Here is a 24,257-nt window from a genome sequence, read left to right on the forward strand (position 1 = left end):
AGTCAGTTCTGAGAACAGGCGTGCAGGAGGAAGGCGCCCGGAGGTCTCTCTCTGGGGCGCCCGGATCTGGGGTGTGCAGGCGGGGCCTCGTTGGAGACCCAGGGGAGGGCTCAGGCAGGACCTGCCCAGAGGGAACAGCTGGGGTGGGAGAGGGAATGGGCGGCTAAGGGAGGGATGTGGGGGAAGGAGGCGAGGGGGGGGCCCGAATGAGGAGCCTAAGAGCAGCGGAGACAGATGGAGCTGGGGGGGGGGGCACTCAACACCGCCCCGGGCTGGCCAGAAGCAGCGCCCCTCCCTGCCTGACAGGCTCCCTCAGCCATTAAACATGGCCCTTTGTTCTGGTGTTTCTAGCACTCGGTGCAGGGCCTGACCCGCACTAAGTGCTCCCTCCTCCCTCCCACTTTGCTCTTTCCCTCTCTCCCTCCCCCTTTCTCACAGCCACATTGGGCAGTGAGGTGCCCCCCAGGCCTTGGCCAGAGCCGTCTCTCTAGAGTCCCCCCCCCCACGGCAGAATGCGGGCCCTGAGCAGCCCTGAGCCTGAGCGCCTCCCTCCCGGCGCCCACTTGTTGCTGATGAAGCCTCGGCCACGCTCGGGGCTCCCTCCCGGCGCACACAGTGAGACGTCCACTCCCGGCCGGCCTCCTCTGTCTAGAGAAATGCAGGGAGGCGCAGTGGTGAGCCCCCAGTAACAAGGAGAGCCTCCTGGAGGGGCCTTCTCCAGGCCCCTCCTGCCCCCCAGGAGCTCGCTGCCCTCGGGGTCCTTCTGGTTCCTCAGCCTATGGGGGGGAGCCCCCAGCAGCCCTCGCGCCCCCTCCCTCAGGGCCCCGTCCCGCGGCTCCCACCACCGCCCGTGCTTGGGAGCCGCGGGGCACAGCAAGGGGCAAAGGGGCTCCCCCAGGGCCGAAGGCCTGCGGATGCACCGGCCGGGGGAGCCCCGGATGGGGCAGCAGGCTGGGGGAGGGGTGAGGCTCTGTCTATGACCCATGGGGGGCCACTCCAGGATCAGCGGGCAGGCTCTCAGCGACAGTGGACACCTGGGCTCTGTACAGCCCCCAGAGCTTGCCTGGTTTTGATAGGGTGTGATCTGTGTGGTAAGGGACTCCGAGTGTAGACACTGTCCTATAAGCCCTCCCAGCCCCTCCCGGCCCTGACGTCCCCGTTCTCAGCCCCCTCCCGGCCCTGACGTCCCCGTTCTCAGCCCCCTCCCGGCCCTGACGGCCCCGTTCTCAGCCCCCTCCCGGCCCTGACGTCCCCGTTCTCAGCCCCTCCCGGCCCTGACGTCCCCGTTCTCAGCCCCCTCCCGGCCCTGACGGCCCCGTTCTCAGCCCCCTCCCGGCCCTGACGGCCCCGTTCTCAGCCCCCTCCCCGCCCTGACGTCCCCGTTCTCAGCCCCCTCCCGGCCCTGACGTCCCCGTTCTCAGCCCCCTCCCGGCCCTGACGTCCCCCGTTCTCAGCCCCCTCCCCGCCCTGACGTCCCCCGTTCTCAGCCCCCTCCCGGCCCTGACGTCCCCCGTTCTCAGCCCCCTCCCCGCCCTGGCGTCCCCCGTTCTCAGCCCCGTCCCGGCCCTGACGGCCCCGTTCTCAGCCCCCTCCCCGCCCTGACGTCCCCGTTCTCAGCCCCCTCCCGGCCCTGACGTCCCCGTTCTCAGCCCCGTCCCGGCCCTGACGTCCCCCGTTCTCAGCCCCCTCCCGGCCCTGACGTCCCCCGTTCTCAGCCCCCTCCCCGCCCTGACGTCCCCCGTTCTCAGCCCCGTCCGGCCCTGACGGCCCCGTTCTCAGCCCCCTCCCCGCCCTGACGTCCCCCGTTCTCAGCCCCGTCCCGGCCCTGACGTCCCCCGTTCTCAGCCCCCTCCCGGCCCTGACGTCCCCCGTTCTCAGCCCCCTCCCCGCCCTGACGTCCCCCGTTCTCAGCCCCGTCCCGGCCCTGACGGCCCCGTTCTCAGCCCCCTCCCCGCCCTGACGGCCCCGTTCTCAGCCCCCTCCCGGCCCTGACGTCCCCGTTCTCAGCCCCGTCCCGGCCCTGACGTCCCCGTTCTCAGCCCCCTCCCGGCCCTGACGTCCCCGTTCTCAGCCCCCTCCCGGCCCTGACGTCCCCGTTCTCAGCCCCCTCCCGGCCCTGACGGCCCCGTTCTCAGCCCCCTCCCGGCCCTGACGTCCCCCGTTCTCAGCCCCTCCCGGCCCTGACGGCCCCGTTCTCAGCCCCGTCCCGGCCCTGACGTCCCCCGTTCTCAGCCCCCTCCCGGCCCTGACGTCCCCGTTCTCAGCCCCCTCCCGGCCCTGACGTCCCCGTTCTCAGCCCCCTCCCGGCCCTGACGGCCCCGTTCTCAGCCCCCTCCCGGCCCTGACGGCCCCGTTCTCAGCCTCCTCCCCGCCCTGACGTCCCCGTTCTCAGCCCCCTCCCGGCCCTGACGTCCCCCGTTCTCAGCCCCTCCCGGCCCTGACGGCCCCGTTCTCAGCCCCCTCCCGGCCCTGACGTCCCCCGTTCTCAGCCCCTCCCGGCCCTGACGGCCCCGTTCTCAGCCCCCTCCCGGCCCTGACGTCCCCGTTCTCAGGCCCGGCTCTGACCTTTTTGCTGTGCCCTCTTTTCCTGGACGTGTGTAGCCCAGAGAAGAAAGTGGAGAAGGGGCTGGGGGGGGGGGGGGAGGTACGAAGGATGAGGCTCTTCCTTGGGGCTCCAGAGCACAGAATTGGGGACAGTGGATCATGGGGCAGTTGGGGGTGGGGCAGGGCTGGGAAGGCAGCGGTAGGGGTCTGGGGGGGTCTAGCTGGCTCCACGCCCCCAGAGCAGCGGCCCAGGGAGGGCTCCCGGGGCCCTCGGCCGTAGCTGGGTGGGGCAGAGGGGGGTCTCCGGCTCGGGGGCCGCTAAGGCCTGTGGCTCCCAGGTGCTGTGGCTCAGCTCTGAGCCCTCCCTGAGGCAGAACCAGCGCGGCCTCCTCCGAGCTCCCACCTCAGGCCCCTTGTTGGCGATTCGTGCAGGTGCGTGCTCTCTGACCCCGGGCCAGGCCCTCCCCACAGGGCTCAGCCACAAACGTCCAGGCCCCCCCCACCCGGCAGAGCTGGTCCCACAGCGGAGCCCACCCCCGGGGAGAGCCGGCTCCAGGATGCGGCCTCCTTCACAGTGTTGCAGGGAGCCGAGCTAATCAGCAGCAGTGTCCACCCTGGGACCGTCCATGCTGACAAGCCCTGGCTGCTCGTAAATGAATGCACGGCCCGGCTGGGGGGGCCCCGGCTGGGGGTCTGAGCTCTGATGGAGCCGGGCCTGGAGAACCAAGGAGGGGGCACAGGACGGGAGAGCGCCTGACCTTACCTCCTAGAGCAGGGGGCATCGGGGCTGGGAGGGGCTGTCGTGGCCCTCAGCCAAGCCTTCTCTGTGCCACGGAGGGTCTGCTTCCAGGTGCATCCCCCCGTCAGCCTCCCTCCGCGGCACACGGACCACACGCTTCCCTTTTGTTCCCTGCCTGTGAGCTGCCGGAGCCCCGTCCCTCATTTGTCCGTGTGAGGCCCCTTCTTTTTCTGCACTCGGTGCCCCCAGCTCCAGCGTGAGTCCTGGCACTGGGCGCTGTGTGGAACAGGAGCCCCGGGAGGGCAGGAGCTTTCTTTGCTCTCCGGATTTTTATCTCCAGCCCCAGCCTGGTTCCAGGGCACTCCAGAGGTGCTTAATAAATGCTTGATGGTCAGCAGAAGCCTCACCCACACAAGGAATTGGGGGCTAGGAAGGCACAGGTGGATTCAGCCAATCACAAAGAGTCTCTGGTGTTGAGAAAAGCAGGCACTTGACAGCCCATCCAGCCCACACTGGTTGGGGTCAGTGACCAACATGACCAAATCACTGCTGCTTCTGCTTCCTGGGCTGACTGCGCATCCCACGGCCCGCCCAGAGGAGGAGTTGCCGCCGTGTCTGACGGGACGTATGACGAGGGAGGGGGAGCGTGTTTATCCATGCTTAGGGGGAAGCCTATCAGGAAGACTGTAATGGGGGGGGGACGGACCCATCAGGGCTCTGAAGGAGACAACGAAGGTAGGAATGACTCGGGCTCCCTGTAATCAGCTTGTTTGGGGACATTTCCTGCCATGGGCGTGGCGGCGCAGAGCAGCCCAGCTTCATCATCAGGGGCCACTCCGGGCCCAGACCCCCGGGACATCTGGCGGAGTCTCTGGTTGGACCGATGTGGAGGTGCTGAGGGGAAGCCGGCCGGAGACTCGAGCACCAAAGGGATTCACAGAGGCGGGGGAGAAGCTCCAGAGCAGAGCCCTTGTTGGGGAAGGGCCCGCGGTCTCCCAGGTGCGCCTGGGGGGGGACTCTGCTGGTTGCATCAGGTCCCGGGACGGTTCAGAACGTCGTGGGATGGACCTCTCAGCCCCCAAAGGGAGAGAGCCTGCCCGTGGATGAAGAGGCTGATTACACAGATTTCAGCGGGGTCTCTGGCCGGGGCGGAGGGGGACAGGCAGGAGCTGGCGTTGGCCGGGAGCTGCAGAGCGGGCTGCGTGGCCTTTTAGAGCTGGCCAGGCTCCTGTACCCTTCCCAAGCTTCCCACGGAAGCAGCGGGCCCTCCTTTGGGGGTTCAGCTCAGACCAGTCTTTATGTAGCCGTGAAACTCCCCCAGAGGCAGCGAGGGAACACGTGCAGAAAGGGCCGGCCCGGAATCCAAATGCGGCCCTGGACGATGTGCTGTGTGACCCCGGGCAGTGAAATGAGCTGGAGGGGAAATGGCAAGTCCGCAGTGTCCCTGCCCAGAAGTCACCAGCCTCAGGCTCCCCTAAAGCAGCTCCACAAAAACCACCCGAGGACAGTGGGGGGGACCGCAGGATGGAGGCAGGGAGGAGTGCCCAGGAGGAACAGGGGAGCACCAAGGACTGCATGACAGAAAGAAGATGGACCGTACTGAGGGTGAGGGATGATGGGTACGAGGCCAGAGGGCATCCCTCCATCCCCTGGGATGGGCAGGAAGGGAAGGGCTGGGGCTGCTTCCCCGAAGGGGACTGGGATCAAGGAGCTCACAGCCACTTGGTGATTATCTCTGCCGAGGGCCATGGGCCTCTGAAGGGAGAGGAATGACTAACGGAGAGCTACATACTCCAAATAAACCAGGGGACCACAAAAGCCTGCCCAGCTGCCCTCGATGACTTCAAGTCAAATCAAACCAGCTCCATCTCTGAAACCCGAGACAAAAGACGGCGGGACGGCCGGTTCTGAGCGTCCAGACGGTCTGGGCAGCACGAGAACAGAGAACACACGACAGCCTGGTTTTCTAAAGAGGGAAAAGACTGGAGTCGCCAGTTCGAGGCGGTGCACCCCGACTGCAACCTTAGAGAACTTCCTGAACACGTCCTTTATTAACGGGCGCTGGGGGAACTTGGGAGGGAAGACGTGGTCGTGAGGAGCTAGAACCGTTCCAGCCCCAGCAGGCTCAAGGTAGCCTCGGCACGGAGGCGCCTCTGAGGTAGATCTTCCTGGCCCAGACTCATCACAGCGCGTGGTTCTAGTGCCCAACACGGGGAGACGAGGAAGGGAAGACGGAGCCGAAGAGATCCCAGACTGAATGACCAGACACAGCATCAGCCTGGATGAGTGAATACAAAAATGTACCAAGAAGTAATTATTTGATGGAAGGGGAGAGCACATGAGGGCTGGATGAGGAATGAGGAAGGGCTGGGAAAGCCCCTTGTAGGGGAAAGCGGGGGGGAGGGGGGGCGAGGAATTCCAGAGGACAGAGACGAGGAAAGTGGAAGGGGAAATCTCGGGCGGCCTTGGGCCAGCCTCTCACCTACAGCGGAAGGCAAAGCCAAGTCATGGTAGAGTGAAAGTTAGAAGGGACCTTAGAGGTCACGGAGCCGATCGCTTTCATTTTAAGGAGGGAGAGATGGATCCCCAGAGAGAGTGAGCAACTTACCTGGGCACACACAGCTGACCCACAGATGGATACATGATAGACGGATGGATGGAGACAGAGACAGATAAAGATAGATAGATAAATAGAGACAGACAGACAAAGATGGACAGATAGAAATGGACCAACAGATAGAGAGACAGACAGAAAGATGGACAGATAGAAATGGACCGACAGATAGACAGACAGAAAGATGGATAGATAGATAGATAGATAGATAGATAGATAGATAGATAGATAGATAGATAGATAGAGACAGAGACATTCAGATGGGGGGGGGCCTCTGGGGTGGGGGCCTGAAGCTGCTGAAGGCAAGAGTAGGTGGAAGGAGGGCAGAGAGCAGGTGGGAGGGCCAGGCAGCTGGGCCCAAAGCCCTTTTGGGCTGCACCTTCAGCTTCCCTGCCCGGCCCTGACGGCACCCCCGGGAGGCACTGTTTTAGGACTCAGACCCAGGATTCCATGTGTGGGGAATTCCCAGCCTGGAGAGTCCCTCCCTCCCATGAGGCTCTCCTCCTCCTCTGTAACTTGGAGCCTTTGAGAATAATCTGGGCCAACAGAAAACTGCTCAGTCACGTCACTGAGGACCCTTAGAGGCTGAGGGAGAATCCAAGCCGTCCTCACTCCAGAAAGGAGCAGAGGAGGGAAGCTCCAGGGAAGGAGCCGCACAGCTATGCTCATCCGTGGGGTCGGGGTCAAGAGCCCGATCCTGGGCTCCAATACCCCCGTCTGTGGCCTAAGGGAAAAGGCCCCATCATTGCTCAGCCAAGGCATTTATTGAGCAGCTACCGTGGGCCAGACTGGGCCCCTGCCTGCCTCAGTTTCTTCCTCTGTAAAATGATCTGGAGAAGGAAATGGCCGACCCCTGCAGGATCTCTGCCAAGAGAACCCTGACATGTGTCAGTCCTAATGAGGCAATGATAGAATCAAACAGGGGAGGGGGGGACAAAATTTGGCTAAGGACCCTCCGAGAGTGATGGAGGCTGACCAGTGAGCCATGGGGGTGGGGAGAGCTGTCCCGCGGACGCAGGCTTTAGGGAGGCTCACACTACGGGCCTGGCCCCAAGGACCAGAGCGTTCACTTGCATGGGACAGACTGCATGTGGGAAGGTAGTGAGTTCCCTGTTTCTGAAGGTGTTCAAGTGGAGGCAGGCTGGCCACTTGTTGGGCGTGTTATTCTAGAGTTTACTCCCAGGGCGGGAGGGACAGGATGGTTCCAACTCTGGGAGTCTTCCTGCTAACCCAGGGCACCTTCCCCCATTGCCCAACACAGGATGTTTTTCTGGGCACCCAGGTTTCTTGCTTATAAATGTATGAAAACTGGGAAATCCTTGCAATCTGACCTCGGGGACAGGCGAGCTGAGGGAGGGGCCGGCTGGGGTCAGCCTCCTGGTCCGGGGCTCCTCTGGGGAAGGGACCTGGTGGAAACCCTGGCTCCCGTGGGGCACCCACCCCCGCCCGAAGCAGAGCCTCTGTCCTGAGGAGCCCCGGGGATGCTGCAGAGGCTGCAGGGATCTCACCGCTGGAACAGGACCCAAGCTCACATAGACAGCGTTGGAAACGCGGAGCGGCCCAAGGGCCGGCCCACGATTGCTGAGAAATAGGATAATTAATTCTCAGAAAACAATTGTTAACATCCTGGCGTGATCATTGTCTCATGGTAAGCCCAGAGGCGAGATGCTGCCCCTCAGGTCCGTGGGGTTCCCTCCTCTGCTACTTTAGAGAGTTTATATTAAATACAAATGTCATCACATCCACTCGGAGCCCCTGGCTGGCCGGCTGGCTCTCTGCCTCCGTTTACATGCACATTTATCTCATTCCCGAGGACCTGTTTGTGGCTGAGACAAATCCAAGTTATCAGAATCACTTGGATAAAGAAGCAGCAGCACGGGGACATCTGGGTGGTGCAGTGGAGAGAGCCCCAGCCCTGAATTCAGGAGGACCCCAGTTCAAATCTGGTCTCAGACACTTAACACTTCCTAGCTGTGTGACCCTGGGCAAGTCACTTAACCCCAATTGCTTCAGGGGGAAAAAAGCAGCAGTGTGTATTTTAATGTCTTTTAATAGACAGAAAGAAGGGAAGTTGGGAAAAAAGCAGATTTTTTTCTTAGAATTTCCTTCAGACTTTGAGGAAGTGGGTACAATTGCCAGCAATTGTGGGAATCTTCTGCCCCAAGACGCCTGCAGGAGGCGGCCTTCCACCATCTCTCTTTTCTCTGTCAGAAGCTACTTTGTCTTTCTCTTGTCCCCCCCTGCCAGGTATGGGCTCCCACCCTGAGGTCCCGAGATAGCTCCTTATTTAATACAAACTCCTCAGACTCTGAGCAAGTCACTCTTCCAGTCCGAAGGGCCTTTGCGCAACATGCCAGTAATTCTGGCTTTCCAGAACTCTCTCTGTGCTGTCTAAAATCTTTGGTTAAGCATTCTCACCTGATAGATGTATTGAGATTAAATGGGATGAGGAAATTTCACACACACTGTGGTCTTTAGAGATCCCCAGAGATTGTCATCCATTGCCCTGCAGAGCTGGCAAGGCAGCTGAGCGAAGTTGGAAGAGAGTTGTTGTTGTTGTTGTTGTTGTTGTTGTTGTTGTTGTTGTTGTTGTTGTTGTTGTTGTTGTTGTTGTTTTTGGTTGAGGCAGTTGGAGTTAAGTGACCTGCCCAGGGTCCCACAGCTAGGAAGTGTTAAGGGTCTGACTTCAGGGCTGGTGTTCTGTCCACTGCGCTGTTTGCCCCATTTTTTTAAAAATTGAAAACAAAATAAAATAGCTCCTAATTATTGCTTTGAGAAAAAACTGCTGCCATAGGCTAGACAATACAAAAAATTGACGACCAGAGTCAGGAAAATGTTATTTTTACTGATAAAATACATTTTTTAATTTAAGGCTTTACTAAAATTATTGTCAGAAAATGATCAGGTAGACCAAGATCAATAGATATTATTATATTATCTAATATTTAGATGGAACTTACTACATGCCAGTTACTGTGCTGTGATAATATTCACAAATACTTGATCCTCATACAACCCTGGGAGGGAGGTGCTATTATTATCCCCATTTTACAGATAAGAAACTGAGGCAGAGGTTAAGGGACTTATCAAAGACCAATAAGCTAGTGCATTCTGAGACTGGATTTGAATTCTGATCTTTCTGAAGCGAGGCCTGACAGCTCTAACCACTGCGCCACTTGACTGTTTAAAGGTAAAGAGGCTTTAATGACCTTTAAAATGACCCGATTTTAACCTCATTGAAAATCTATGAGCTGTAAGTTAAGGTTAGACTTAGACAAATGAATGTTTGCCAAAAGTTTGCTTAATATTCAATGTCATAGAAGTGTGGCCTTTTGGTAAAGAATTTTAAAGAATAAAGAGTCCAAATCTTGTGGGTTCCGTGCCAAGCGTGTGAAATCAGTGGCTCTCCTAAGAGAAGGGCATATTGCACATGAAATATTTTTAAAGATATAAAAGCAATAAATATGTTGAGCTTCGCCCCAAATAATCAATAAGCCGTTACATGTTCTGACGTCACCTCCAGCTCTGACCTATGAGAAGAGGTACAAAAGCTCAGTTCAGTCGAGGGTCATTTATTAAGTACCTGATTTGTTTCTGGTTGCATGCTAGGGGCCTTAATCCATGCAACGTTAGATCTGGGAGAAACCCAAGGATGCACACTGTCAGAGCTAGAAAAACCCAATGAACAGATTTTTGTCAGAGCCGAGGAGACCAAGAACAGAATAGGGAGGAACTTTGGAACAGAGAACACATTATCAGAGGGGGAGACTGTGTAGAGGCAGCCACTTCAACCTTCTTGATTTAATAGATAGGGAAACTGAGAAACAAGGGTCAAAAGAGAGGTAGTGGGGCAGGGCTAGCACCAGAACCAGAACCTGGCACTGGCAGCCCTGGCTCCCACTGGTGATGTCCAGCCCAGGCCTCCATGTTGAGAAGGCATCCACCTCCATTGCCCTCCTGGTTCTGCTTCTGAGTTTAGGATTTCGCCAGGATGGAGCCAGCCCCTACCCCCTCTTACGTCTCTTCCTTTCCCAGCTTCTTCCTACCACCCCCTCCCAACTTGTCAGCTCCCTTCTGTTTATCCCTTCCCTACCTCCCGACCCACCCCCAAATGGAAGCTTCTTGAGGTCAGGGGTTGTCTTTCTTTGGGTACTTTTTGTATAACTCAGTTCCCGGCACACAGTAAGTGTTTAATAAGTGTTGGTTGCTTTGCTTTATTCTTACCCTGGCTGCTGCTCGGCTTCCTATTTTGAGCAGACTATCCTAACCAGCACCTGTAAAATTATCCCCAAGGGACCACCTGCCTATTTCCCCCATAACTGAGACTCAGTCTATTCATCAGCAAGACCAGGCCCTTTGCCATCCTGTGGGAGCACCACACTCTGGGCTCATGGACCCTTTGGGATTCAAGACTAAGAGCTAACCAACCCCAAAGCTGCAAAGGATGCTCCTGGCTCAGAGTCTTTGGTGGGCCCGGCCACTGGAGGTCACAGTGGGCATGAATTTCACAGCCCGGGCCTGGATTTCTCTCTTACTCATCTCATTCAGCTGACCTTTCTGAGCCTCACTTTTCTCCCCTGTAAAATAGGGAAGCTAACCCTTGCCCTTCCCGCCCCACTCAGCTGGGGAGGGTTAAAAGGCTGGAACACTGGAGAGTTGTCTTCATGTGGCTTCGGTTGGGCCCTCCTGCCCACGGCTTGCCCACAGACCGGAGGGGAGCACCCTAGCCTTTCCCGGGGTAGGAGCCCACAGTGTGGACTCTGCTGAAAACGCTTCCACCTTTCCTCCTTCAGTTGCAGCTGAAAGCAGGGAGTGTGGAGTCGTGGCAGATTCACACAAACTCAGTCTCCTTTGAGAGAATTTTCTCAAACTCATGGATAGGGCCAAGAGCAGATCTGAGGCAAGGTGTTTCCCATTCTAAGAATGGTTGGGGCTCCACCCATCTCTTTCTTTCTGTCTGGCTCTCTCTGTCTATCTCTCTTGTCTCTGTCTCTCTGTCTCTCAGTGTCTGTCTCTGTCTCTGTCTCTGTCTCATGCTTCTCAGACTGGCTAACGTGATGGAAAAGGAAGATGGCAAATGCCAGAGGGAATGTGGAGAAGTGGGGACGCTAATGGCTGCGGAGGAGCTGCGGACTGGCCCGGCCTTTCTGGAAAGCAGCTTGGAACTGGGCCCAAAGGGCTGTAGAAGCGAGCGTGCCCTCGGAAATGGCAGAGGCACCGTGAGCTCTGTGTCCCACAGAGACAGGAGGAAGGAGAAGAGCACCACATGTGCACAAGCACTCGGAGCAGCTCGTTCTGTGGTGATGATGGAATGGAGGGGATGCTCCTGATTTGGGGAATGGCTGAACACGCAGGGGATTGCCACGGGATACGCTGTGCTGTGAGAAATGATGAGGGGGTGTTTAGAACACATCTGGGAAGACTTACGTCAACTGATGCAGAGTGGAGAGAGCAGAACCAGAAGAACATTGGATGCAGTGAGAGCAATATTGCAGCAGGGATGAGCTGGGAAAGACTTGGCTAATCCGATCAAGGTGATAATCCAGAGTAATCCAAAGGCTTCTGGATGAGAAACGCTATCCAGCTCCAGAGAGAGAAGTGATGAGCTCTGAACACAGAAAGAAGTACACTTTAAAAAACAAAACAAACAAAAAAACCCCCTTTCTTTTTATTGCTTTATTTTGTTTGGGTTTTCTTTTGCAACATGACTAACATGGAAATATATTTGACTTGACCTCCCAGTAAAAGTTGGGGACTCATAATCTTTAAAAAAAGTGTTAAAATCATTTTACATGCAATTGGGAAATATTTAATGAAATGGGAACAATTTCGAAAATATCCCCGAGGATACTAGACTCTCAGCAAACTCCTATTTGAAGATTTCCAGTGTTGGGGAACTCACGACCTCTCAAGGCAGCCCGTTCCTTAGATGGATAACCCTTCGACAGGGCTTTTTTCTCTTGTCGTCAAGCCTAACTCTGTCTCTTTCCCCTCTGGTCCCATTGCTCCTAATTCTGACGAGGCAGAAAGCACTGGATCCTTCCCACTTGTGACAGTTCTTCAGATGTTTTCAGCCCCTGCACCTGGGCAGCTCGCATCTTGGGACTGGTGCTAACTGGGAGATTCCTTCAGTGCAGAGGGGAACGGTGAACTGGGCAAACAAACGGGCCGGCCGGCCCTGCTCCCTCGCTCGCCGCGCTTCCCTCCCAGGGCTCAGTTGCCCATTTGGCCGGATGGTCTCAAAGGGGCTTCTAGCTCTTGGAGTCACCGCTCTGAGCTTGCTGCCAGCTCCCTGAGGGGTCACTGTTCTCAGAGCTATTTCCGGCTCCAACATTTTTAGAAGTAGATGTTTGGTAACTCTGCTTTCAATTATTGTCCAGGATTCTTGCTTCAGGATAGTTTCTCCCCAGCAAGGAAGAAATTTCCCTCCTTTTTTGTACAGGGAAGTTTGTGTCTGGCTCACTCCTGCGTTCTACTCTGCTCCTCCCCTCATAGAGCTTGGGGGGGGGGGGGACGAGACTGGGAGCTCCTGGCTGTCTACCTTCCTCGGGGGCTTTGTGTGCAAAGAAAGAGAAACTGATCGTTCACCTGTGGTGGCCGCGAGGAGCCCCACACCTGAAGCCTGGAACTGGGGAGGATTCTGCCAAACGCTGCTGAGGCTGAGGAAGAGGAAGGGAGAACCTTGCTGTCCTTCGCTCACGAGTCCCGGCCCTTCCCAACAGCAGCAAACTGGGATGGAGGATCAGGGGCCTGGAGTCTGAGCTTCCGAGCCTCCTCCCTGGGTGATCTGGGCAGGCCACTCGGCCTTGCAAACGCCCCTCTGTGAGATGGAGGGAATAATGGAGCGCCTCACAGGGAGACCAGATAACAGGCTACCAGAGGGGTCTGAGAACAGGGAGTGTCAGAGCTGGGAGGGGGCTTAGAACAGGGAAGGTCAGAGCTGGGAGGGGGCTTAGAACAGGGGAGGTCAGAGCTGGGAGGGAGCTTAGAACAGAGGATGTCAGAGCTGGGAGGGAGCTTAGAACAGAGGATGTCAGAGCTGGGAGGGAGCTTAGAACAGAGGATGTCAGAGCTGGGAGGGAGCTTAGAACAGAGGATGTCAGAGCTGGGAAGGGGCTTAGAACAGAGGATGTCAGAGCTGGGAGGGGGCTTAGAACAGGGAAGGTCAGAGCTGGGAGGGGGCTTAGAACAGGGAAGGTCAGAGCTGGGAGGGGGCTTAGAACAGGGGAGGTCAGAGCTGGGAGGGAGCTTAGAACAGAGGATGTCAGAGCTGGGAGGGAGCTTAGAACAGAGGATGTCAGAGCTGGGAGGGAGCTTAGAACAGAGGATGTCAGAGCTGGGAAGGGGCTTAGAACAGAGGATGTCAGAGCTGGGAAGGGGCTTAGAACAGAGGATGTCAGAGCTGGGAGGGAGCTTAGAACAGGGGAGGTCAGAGCTGGGAGGGGGCTTAGAACAGGGAAGGTCAGAGCTGGGAGGGGGCTTAGAACAGAGGATGTCAGAGCTGGGAGGGGGCTTAGAACAGAGGATGTCAGAGCTGGGAGGGGGCTTAGAACAGAGGATGTCAGAGCTGGGAGGGAGCTTAGAACAGAGGATGTCAGAGCTGGGAAGGGGCTTAGAACAGAGGATGTCAGAGCTGGGAGGGGGCTTAGAACAGAGGATGTCAGAGCTGGGAAGGGGCTTAGAACAGAGGATGTCAGAGCTGGGAGGGGGCTTAGAACAGAGGATGTCAGAGCTGGGAGGGGGCTTAGAACAGAGGATGTCAGAGCTGGGAGGGAGCTTAGAACAGAGGATGTCAGAGCTGGGAAGGGGCTTAGAACAGAGGATGTCAGAGCTGGGAGGGAGCTTAGAACAGAGGATGTCAGAGCTGGGAAGGGGCTTAGAACAGGGGGTGTCAGAGCTGGGAAGGGGCTTAGAACAGAGGATGTCAGAGCTGGGAGGGGGCTTAGAACAGAGGATGTCAGAGCTGGGAGGGCCCTTAGAACAGAGGATGTCAGAGCTGGGAGAGAGCTTTATAAAATAGAACAAGGCATGTTAGATCTGAGAGGAGTCTCAGATACAGAACATGGAACATCAGAATTAGGAGGGTCCTCAAAACACAGAACAAATAATGTCTAAGGAAGGACCTTAGAGATGACCTGGTCCAGTTTCTTTATTATATAAGTAGGAAAACTGAGCACTGGCAAGTGCGAATGACTTGGCCAAGTTCCTCTAGCCGGTCGGTGGCAGGGTCAGGACTCGCATCGTGTCTTCTGCTCACTAGTCCAGAACCTCTCCCTCACGCCCCCCTGGCAGGCCCCAGCGAGCAGACCTTTCTCCCAGCGTCCTTCTCACTCCAGAGGAAACGGGGCCGCAGGCTCTGTGAAGACAGACAGTCATCGCTTCCTGGACGACCGGCTCCTCTCTGCTCTGTCTGAGCCAAAAAAAGGCGGCCCAAAGCCAAGCCGAGCCCAACAAAAAGAGGCAAAATCATGAAAAAATGCGGTCAATCATTAGCTGAGCGGCTTAAAGGACACGCTCCAGTGCCGCTAACCGTGTCCAGAGCCCAGGTCTCCTTAAAATAGTTTTGCAGAGTACATGGAGAATTCCACACGATAATAGCAAACAGAACTGACGCTGCTTCTTTCCAGGGCTCCTGGCGCAGGCCCCGGCAGCCAGCTCCCCCAAAGCGCCTCCGCCGTTAACCCCCGGTTAGTTGTGTAGGGCCCGCAGAAAAGCCCGCAGTGACTCTGGAGCGGGGGGCACAGATTACGGCAGGCCGGCTCACTTCTGTCTGTCCGCGCCTCTCTCTCTGTCTGTCTGTCTGTCTATCTGTTGTCTGTCTGTCCATCCATGCATCTGTCTTTATCAATGTCAGAGTTCTCTGTTATTTAAATTCACTTTTAGCTTTAAAAATCCATAACTATCTCACTTGAGCCTCAATACAACTTTGGGAGGGGTTTAATCTTCCACATTTCACCAGGAACACGGCACAGCCGGCGTTCAGATGGAGGTCCTTCTGTCTTCAGGTCCTGCCCACCGCAGCACGCCATCTCCCTGTTGTTACTGGAAATATGAGTAAGGGGGCCGTTGGATTCTGTTGGACTTTAGATCTCCTAAGGCCCTGCCCTCAGCTCTTGAGATGTAGCTAGAAGAAACACTCTCACCCCCCCCCCCAAAAGGGCCTTGAAGCCCTCGCAGCCTCGGGGTAAAGCTTCCCAGCCAAGGTCTCTCCGAGGGCTCCTTTTTTGGCCTTTGTGCCCAGCAGCTCTGGCTGAGGTCGCCCTAGAGGGTCCGGCCCCTGTCTCCTCCAGCTCTCCCTGGTGCTGGGCGCCTCTCGCTTTTCGGGCGCCACGGCCCCCATTCCAAGCGCCTCCTTCCTGTTCCTTAGCCACGGAGGCCTCCCTTGTCACCAAGTGTAAATAGAGGGGGGAGGCTGTTGCGTGCAAGCGCCTGACACGGCAGCCAAGGCTGACAGTCCATGAAATCTTCCAAGCCGTATCCCCCCCACCTCTGCAGGGAAGGGAAGGAGACGCGTTCCCTCATCTCTGTTTTGCGGCCAAGCTTTCCCAGATTGTTTTAGAAAGACTTGCGTCGGGTGCCAAGTGCATTTGGCAGATCGCGGGAAGGAGAGTTTGATCGGTTGGAAAGAAGAGCCTGGAAGGCTTCAGCACTGTCAGAGGGCCCTCCTTCCAAGGGGAGCCAGTGTGGATGAAGAGGGGGGCCTGGGACCAGGAGCTCTGAGTTCGAGTTCTGACTCCCAGTGGCTGGCTGGCCCCAGGCTGAGGGTAAGATCCTTTGGAAGCCTGTCAGTTACAGGGTAAATGCCGGACTTCCCTGGTGGAGGGAAGTGTTCACTGGGAGTCCCTAGTCAGTCCATCTGCAAGCATTTATTAAGCACTAACTGTGTACTGGCACTGGGCTAAGTGCTGGGCATCCAAAGAAAGATCAGACATGGTCCCTGCCCATGCGGAGCTCACAGTCTAGTGCAAATTACTGTGTGGAGCCAGACAGAGAGAGGAGGGAGAGGCGGCTTGGGAGGAAGGAGTGGGGCTGGGGGAGGTGAGTCCCCCAGAGAAGGGAAGGGGCCTTTGCCGTCACTGCTGCCCACCTCTCTCATTTTGCATCCAATCAGTCGAGGGCGGGGAGCGTGCCCAGAGACAGCGACCATTCCTAGGAGGCCCCCGAGACCCCTAGCGCAAGCCTTTCATTTGATAGATGGGGAAACCAAGGTCACACAACTAGGATCCGAACCCGAATTCCCTCACTCCAGGACCCTGCCCCCCCCACCTTTTCGAAGAAAGGAAGGAGCAGCGTTTGCTGATTTCTCTTCAAAATCGAGGCCAGTCTGTGGTTCTCCCAGCTGATGGGGGGAAGCTCTGCCCCCCAGAACCCTCCAGGCCGGTATCAGGAGCACACCCTCAGGCAAATCATGGTCCACAAGCATTTATTAAGCTCTTACTGTGTGCCAGACACCACGCTGAGCACAGAGACACAAAAAGAAAGCAAGCAGAGCCCCCGTGGTGGGGACACCCTGGCCCCATGCATGGAGCAGCTGGTAGAGAGTCTTAGCAGCTGGGGGAGCCCAAGAGGCCCCGTCTCCTCCTGTGTAAACTGAGGCAGCGCTGACACTCTGGGGGCACTTAATAAATCTTTATCAGGATCAAAACCCCCAGGGCTCCCTTGCAGATGTAGGCTTAGGATCCTATGGCCTTTCTCCAAGACCCCGAGATCCCAAGTAATGCCTTGCAGTAAGGGGAGTGCTTGGCCGGCACCGGGTCAGCCCGAGGACTGCCCCTCTCTTGGTGCCCCTTCCTGCAGGAAGCCTCTCCTGTCCCCCACAAGGTCCTGGGACACAGAGGAAAGCCAGAACCTGGTCCCCGCCTTCCAGGGAAGTGCTCATTCTAAAGGCAGAGACACGTAAACATGTAAACATTTGTGCAGGAAGGATGTTTTACAAGATGAATCGGGAGCGGGCTCCGAAGAGGCCCAAGGCTGGGGCTGGAGTGGGAAGGGAGGACAAGAAGTGCCAGAGAAGCTGGGAGGAAGGGGGGCGCCCGGCCCCTGCAGAGGCACCAGCCAGCAGGCTGAGCCATGGAGCTTGGGGAGGGGAAAGATGGAAAGAGGCCGTGTCCACAAAGGCTCAGGATGCCCGGCAGACAGCCTCTGTTCTGTCCCGGAGACACTGGGGAGTCACGCTGGTTTGTCACAGGGTCAGGTCCGTAATTTGGGAGAATCCCTTTGACAGCTCATGGAGAAGGGAAAGAACTGAAGAGGAGTGGTCAGTTAAAAGACTTTTGGAACAGTTCCGTTTAGAGGCGCTAAGGGTTGGCTGTGTGAGCCAACGCAAGAGATATCTTGAGGGTGGGATGCTAAGATCTGAAACAGCTTCATTGTGTGAGGTACTGGGAGCCCTCCATGAGTCAGAAGTAGGAAGAATTTAGGAAAGACGAATTCTAAGAGCCATTTTCTTATTGGTAAATGATCAAAAATATCAGTAGACAAGTATCAAAGGACAAAATACAAGCTTTCATAAGCCATATGATAAATACTCCGGATCACTAATAGAGCCCATACTCTGAGGGGCGTATCCCCCTGGCACACCCACTGAGCTTGGCTACTACATTTCCTTGGTGCTACGGGGGTAATCCTGAGGGATTGGGGAGAGGCTTCTTTTGATGTAGTTTATGAGCCTCCACCCCGTGTCTCCCCCTAGGTTTTCCCATTGGGAATAAATTTAGTTACCACCTTTGAGTAGTTTTTAGAAAGGGGACATTTCATTCTCATGATACAGCGAGAACGATTAGTACAAACCTCTTCCCCAGCCTCTGAGACGCATTATCCCATCAGCACATAGAGAGTCCAGGGCAAAGCGAGTTCAAGCTTAGAAAGCACGTTTGGCAAAGTTGTAACTAATAATAAATCTATAATAATAATCGTGGTGCTGGAAGTCCTTCCATCTCCTTCAGGGAGTGCGCCAGAAGTTCTTTAGAATGGAGGTACCTGCTCTTCTCAGTCCCATTCTGTCTTTGGCTTCAGTTGCTGTTGTCATCAGGGAGGCAGCACCAGTGGGAAGATGGGAAATTCAAAATTCTGACTTCTTTGCAGCTTGAAAGGTCTCTAGATGAAATGGGCAAGGGGGAAGAGGGAAGAGACCTAGAGCAAGGTGACTCTTCTCCCCTCCCTCACCCCAAGCAGTTCTCTCCCAAGGTGGATGCTGGGATTGCGTGCTTGTTCCAGCCTCTCTGATGACTCTGGTTCTCAACTTGCTTGACATGTCAGAAATAGCCTTTAGCATGGACTAAATTTCCTCAGTCCATCTAAATGTGGTTCTTGTGAACTCTCACTCCAGGTCCAGGGTCCTTTTCCGATTCACTTTAAAGCTTATGATTGATTGATTGATTGTTTTCACTTAGTTAAGATCTCAAAGAATCTTATCACCTGTTTTCAGTAGAATGGGATAACTTAGTTTATTTATTCAACTTGCACTTTACCATTAAACTAACAATTAGAGAAATGCAATTTAAACCAATTCTACCAAATATGGCAAAAAAGAGAAAAATGACAAATGTTGGAGGGCGCTGTGGAAAAACAAGTTTATTAATGCCCTGTTGATAGAGTTGTGAATTAGTCAAGCAATTATGAAAGGCATTTTGGAATCATGACCCCAGAGTCAATAAATTGTACATACTCTTTGACCCACTGATGTCACTGCTTGACCTATATCACCAAAAAGATCAAAGAAAGAGGAAAAAGACCCACATATGCAAAGATAGTTGTAGCTCCTTGCTTTATTATAGCCAAGAATGAGAAAGTCTGGGGATGCTCATCAATTGGGAAATGGCTGAATTAATGATGGCGTAGGACTGTAATAAGATATTGCTGTTGATGATAAATGATAGAGGGGATGATTTTTCACATCTGAGAAGACTTGTATGAACTGATGCAAAGACAGTTGTAGTTTCTTTACTTATTCTGGCCAAGAATGAGAAAGTATGGGGATGCGCTCATCAGTTGGGAAATGGCTGAACTAATGATGGCATAGGAATGTAATAGAATATTGTTGTGTTAATCATAAATGATAAAGGAGATGATTTTTCAAAAGTCTTGGAAGATCTGTATGAACGGATGCAAAGATAGTTGTAGTTCCTCCTCTCTTTGTTACAGCCAAGAATGAGAAAGTGTGGGAATGCTCATCAGTTGGGAAATGGCTGAACTAATGATGGCATAGGAATGTAACAGAATATTGTTTTGATGATCATAAATGATAAAGGGGATGGTTTTTCAGAAGCCTGAGAATACTTGTATGAACTGTTGCAGCGTGGAGTGGAAAGCACCGGGAAAACATTTTATATAGCAGCATTAAGACAACTAACTTTGAAAGACTTAAGAGCGCTAATCAATGCAGTGACCAACCACAAATCCAGAGGACCAGTGATTAGACATGTTACCCTCCTCCTGAAAGAGAAGTGATAGATTTAAGATGCATGATGAGACATATATTTTAAGAGATAACCCACATGGGAATTTGTTTTTCTTGATTGTGCATATTTGTTCCAAAAGTTTTCTTTGTCTTTTTCTTTTTAATTGGGGGAGAGTGTAGAGAGAGAAAATACATGCTTGATAATTTAAAAACAAAATTTAAAGAGATTAAAAAAAGATATTGAGTTCTGTTTTGGATATGTTGAGTTTGAAATTCCTAAGGACATGGAATGTAATTGATGATATGGAAGGGAAACTCAGAACGGAGACAAGAGGGAGATAGAGATATCTGGGGACCATTTCCAGAAAGATGATGGTGGAAGCAAAGGGAGCTGATCACCAAATAAGATATGAGAGAGAGAGACAAGAGAAAAATACTCAGGATAGAGCCACAAGGAGAAAGTGAGCATAGCCAGAAAGAATTGATCTAACAAGGGAGCATGAGGGGAAGGCAAACAGGTGGGAAGAGAACCCACAAAGAACAGTGTTGTTCAAAAAACTTAAGAAGTTCATTTCTAAGATACATAAGAGAACTGAGGAAAATTTATAAAACTAAAAACTATGGTAAAAGGATACAAATAGGTAATTTTCAGAGTAATAAATCCAGGTCATCAGTAGCCATATAAAAATGTTCTAAATTACTAATAATCGGAGAGATACAATTTAACTTTGAGATTCCAACTGACATTTAGTCAAAGTTGACAAAAAAAGAAAAATGACAAATGCCAGGAGGGCGGTTGGGGAAAAGAGCTACTTTAATTCCCTAATGGTGGAACTGTGCACTTCTCCAATCATTCTGGAAAGTATTTGGAATGATACCAAAACAGCTATTAAACTGTGTATACCTTTTGACCCTGTAATATCAACACTAGGTCTATGCCCCAAAGACAAAGAAAGGGGGAAAGAATACGTTCAAAAATATTTATAGGAGCTCTTTTCACGGTGGCCAAAAATTGGAAACTGAGTGGGTACCCATTAATTGATGAATGGCTGAACAACTTGCATTACATGATTGGGTTTGAATACTACTGTGTTTTAAAAACTGATAAAGGGGATGGCTTCAGAGAAACCTGGGAAGATTTATATGAATTGATGCAAATTGAAGTGAACAGAATTAAGAGAAAACTATATATATATATATATATATATATATATATATATATATATATATATATATATATATACAATATTATAAAGACAAACAAATGACTAACAATTTCAGAGAACTCATGATGAAGCAAGTTTCCCATCTCTCGATAGTGAAGTTATATATCCAGATTTGCAGGTTAAGGTTTTATTTTGGACACGGCAAATGCAAAAATTTGTTTTTCTTGACTATTCATGTTTATAACAGTTTTTGTTTTTTAGTGATTTCTCATTGGGGAAGAGTGTGACAAGAAAAGCTGGATTTTTGTGGAAATTTTAATAAAATGTAATTTTTTAAAATCTAGAGATAAAATTGGGTCCATAGGGAGGAGTTCAATGGCATCAAAAACTGCAAGAGGTCATAAAGAGTTAGAATTGAGAAAAGACTTTACACTTTGCAATTCCAAGAGATGGAAGGGGAGGGAGTAAGAGATGGGAACAATTCACTGCTGATTTTGGACCTGGTGTTATCTTATGAAAAAATGGAGAAATGAACTAGGGGACAGTGTAGTATACAACTGGAGTTGAGATAAGGAAAGGATGAGGATGTAGCCTGTGAAGGGGTGATGGTCTGGGAGCACCTGAAAGATGGAGCCTTGGAGGTGATGGTGAGAATGAAAATCAGGATTAGGTGCTATCAGGCAGCAGGGAAAATAGAATGAAAAAAGATTATGATCATATAATGGGATTTCAGAGTTTATGAGCATGGAAATAGAGTGCTTGTCATTGCTGTCAAGTTCAAAGGTATCATCATCTCTGTAAGCAGCTGAGGGTGGGGAGGAGCTGTACATGAGGACTGGATAAGTGGAGGAGCTGAGAGGGTAGAATACTTCAGAGCATTTGCATAATGCTGAAGCACCTTAAAGAGTTGAGCCACAGAACTCATTGAGCAAAGAGGAAGAATGGCACCTGGATCTCTGGTGAGTGTCAGACTTAAATAACATGAACTCTAAAGCAGAGGTTGTTGAGTGATGGCCACAATGGGGAACAAAGAATATCCCAACTCTCCCGTTGTGGCCATTGAGTTGGAGAGAGGAAAGAATGTGTCACGGGTTCTAGAAAGGATGCTGAGGGAAACATTGTCATTGGAAGAACTTCTGTCTTAGAACCCTCCAGCAGAAGGAATAAGAAAGGCAAAGATTTAAGATAAAAGCAAATTTGTTTCTTAGAGTAGACATTTTGGAGAGCACCATGAAAGGAGCACGATCTGGAGGGAGATGCTGGGGATGGGTGGGAGAGAAGAGAAGGGCTGAGGTGGATGGAAATAGGAGCAGACAGGGCTGGGAGACTGGCCTTGTACATCAGCAGCTGGACAGGGCCATTCAGAATCACAGGCTTGGGGTCTAACTAGGAATGAGTGTGGGCTATATTTCAATGGTTGAGCTTACCTCACAGAAATGGTCTCTAAACTTTTGATCATCAGTGGAAGGGAGGAAGGGAGGAAGGGAGGAAGGAAGGAAGGAAGGAAGGAAGGAAGGAAGGAAGGAAGGAAGGAAGGAAGGAAGGAAGGAAGGAAGGAAGGAAGGAAGGAAGGAAGGATGAATTAAAGACACATTCTCCACTATATGTATATTTACTTGTTTATAAATTTGACAAAACAAATCCATTAATAATGATGTTCATTATAAAATGTAAAATGATGAAATAAGAAAAACATCTGATCCTAGAGTCAGTAGGGAGTCATTGGAGTTTGAGTAGGGTGATAACGTGCTCAGACCTGCGCTTCATAGAAATCACTTTGGCGTCTTTGGGGGAGATGGATTGGATTGCGGCCAGGAGATTCTGTGCAGGGGAGTATTTGGAGGCCTCCAGGGAGGAGGAGAGCTGAACTATGGTTATGTCGGTGGGTTGGGAAAACGGGGCAGAAGAGAAAGAAGTAGAGATTGTAAGGGTAAGATTTGGAAACTAGTTGGATATGTGGGTGAGGAAAAGCCAAGAAGTGAGAGTGTCACTGAACTTGTGAACTTGAACAATGGAATAATGTTTTCCCCCAAAATGAAAGGGAAGTTTAGTGAGTTGTGACACAAAGACATTGCACTGGCACCTTCTGGTGGGAATTGCAAACTGGAGAGATGAAGCAGTGGATAGGGAGTCTCCCTCCCTTCTTTTGCCCCAGGAGCTGAGGGTTCTGGGGGCGGTTACAAGGTGATCTTGTGAGAAGCATGTGGGGGTGCTGGAGAGGGAATGGAAAATGTTACCCACACAGTTACTGTGGGTGTCTGAGTCTTGGTTAACTTTGAGGGCACAACTGCCCAGAGGCCAGCTGGGCATTTCATGGGGAATGATGGACTATAATGAGGTCAGGTGGCACAGCTGTGTTGGAGAAAAGTTCGCAGTTACTGGGGAGGAGAGGAAGAACCCCCTATACATCTCCACCTGTCGCCTGATCCCACTCCTTGGCCAGGCCATCACCCCTTGGGGCTGTGGGGCTCTGCCTCAGGAGACCACCGCTCCATAGGGCGTTCTTGCAGCCAGCTGGGTGAGCCAATTCTGTCAGTGCTGCTGTCTTCGAAAGGCTCTGGGGGCTGCCCTGAAGGCCCTGCAGCCTTCCCTCTTTCCCAGAGCAGCTCAGGAGCTGTCCAGCCGCCATTCCTGGATCTGGCCTAAGGGTGGGCCCCTGCCTTTGTGAGCCACTGCCAGCTGAGGTAACCCCCTCCTCTCACAACTTCAGAATGGGGTGTTCTCTCACAGACATTTAGTGCCACTGTTCCCACGTGCGTTTTTGTGGCAGCGGGCAGCCTGGGGTGGCCAGCGGGAGGCAGCTCAGCCGGCCCTCCGCCTTCTGTGTCTGCCCCTGCTCAGTGCCCGCCTCCAGCGCCAGGCCCAGCGCCCTGCCCTGCTGGCCCAGCTCCTGCAGATTCCCTACAGGTCCTTATCCCAGTGGGCACCATTCACTGGCTCTCTGGAGCAGCAGCGGCCATCAGTGAGAGAGATCACTGGTCCTGCTGAGGATCCTCAGTGGCGAGTCCCTTGAGACATCATTTATGGCTTGTCTACAAGGGTGACGTGAAGGAAGTGGCTGGCATCGGGGCTCTCATGGAAGCAGTTTGGGGCTCCCCACCAACACAGGTTTTATCTTCCCACGGCTCCTTTTTTGTTAGGGGAGATAATGGGGATCTGCGAGGCTGTGGAAAGAGCCTGGGTCTGAGGATCCCAGGGGCAGTCAGCAGTCCGGAGCGCGCATTCCGCCGGGTCTCGGTTTGTTCATCTGTAAAATGGGAGAAGATGGTCCCTTCCGCCCTGGTGCTCCTTTGTCTGACAAACCAATCCAGCATTTTTCTTTTTCAAGAACAGCTTAGAACTCTAGAAGGGCCAGGTGCTCATAAAGGAGCCCCGCTGCAGCAGTGATCCTCGGGGGGGAGGGGGGGGGGGGGAGAGCCCCCTCCCCTCCGCCGGGCCTCCCCGGGCCCTGCAGCCCGCAGTGTCAGAGCTGGGACGGAGGCCTGCGGGACACCGCGGTCCCTCAGCAGGCCAGCGACCCGAGCGGCGTTAGGAAGGAGCCTCGGCAGGAGCCGTGACTTGGCCCCGCGGGGGGCGCCAGGGCCTGCTCCCCGGCTCAAGTCTGTTACTTTGTATCCTAAGAAGGAAAACTGTTACCCGGAGGAGGGGAAGGAGGAGGAAGAAGCCCCTGCTCGCCCCGAGCTGAGCCCCCGTGGGAGCCGCCCTGGAGCACGGCCTGCAAGCGGCCAAGGGACCCGGCGCCTCCCTCCCCCGGCCAGACGGGGCCGGGGATGCTGCGGGCAGAACCGGCCCGGC

General features: G+C 53.6%; 1 protein-coding gene across 1 annotated transcript in view; it reads left to right on the top strand.

Moving 5' to 3' along the window:
- AGBL4 (AGBL carboxypeptidase 4) overlaps positions 1-24,257 on the top strand; it is a 726,120-nt gene that overhangs the window by 597,907 nt on the left and 103,956 nt on the right.

The sequence above is a fragment of the Sminthopsis crassicaudata genome, chromosome 4 (assembly GCF_048593235.1).
Source record: "Sminthopsis crassicaudata isolate SCR6 chromosome 4, ASM4859323v1, whole genome shotgun sequence".
NCBI lineage: Eukaryota > Metazoa > Chordata > Mammalia > Dasyuromorphia > Dasyuridae > Sminthopsis > Sminthopsis crassicaudata.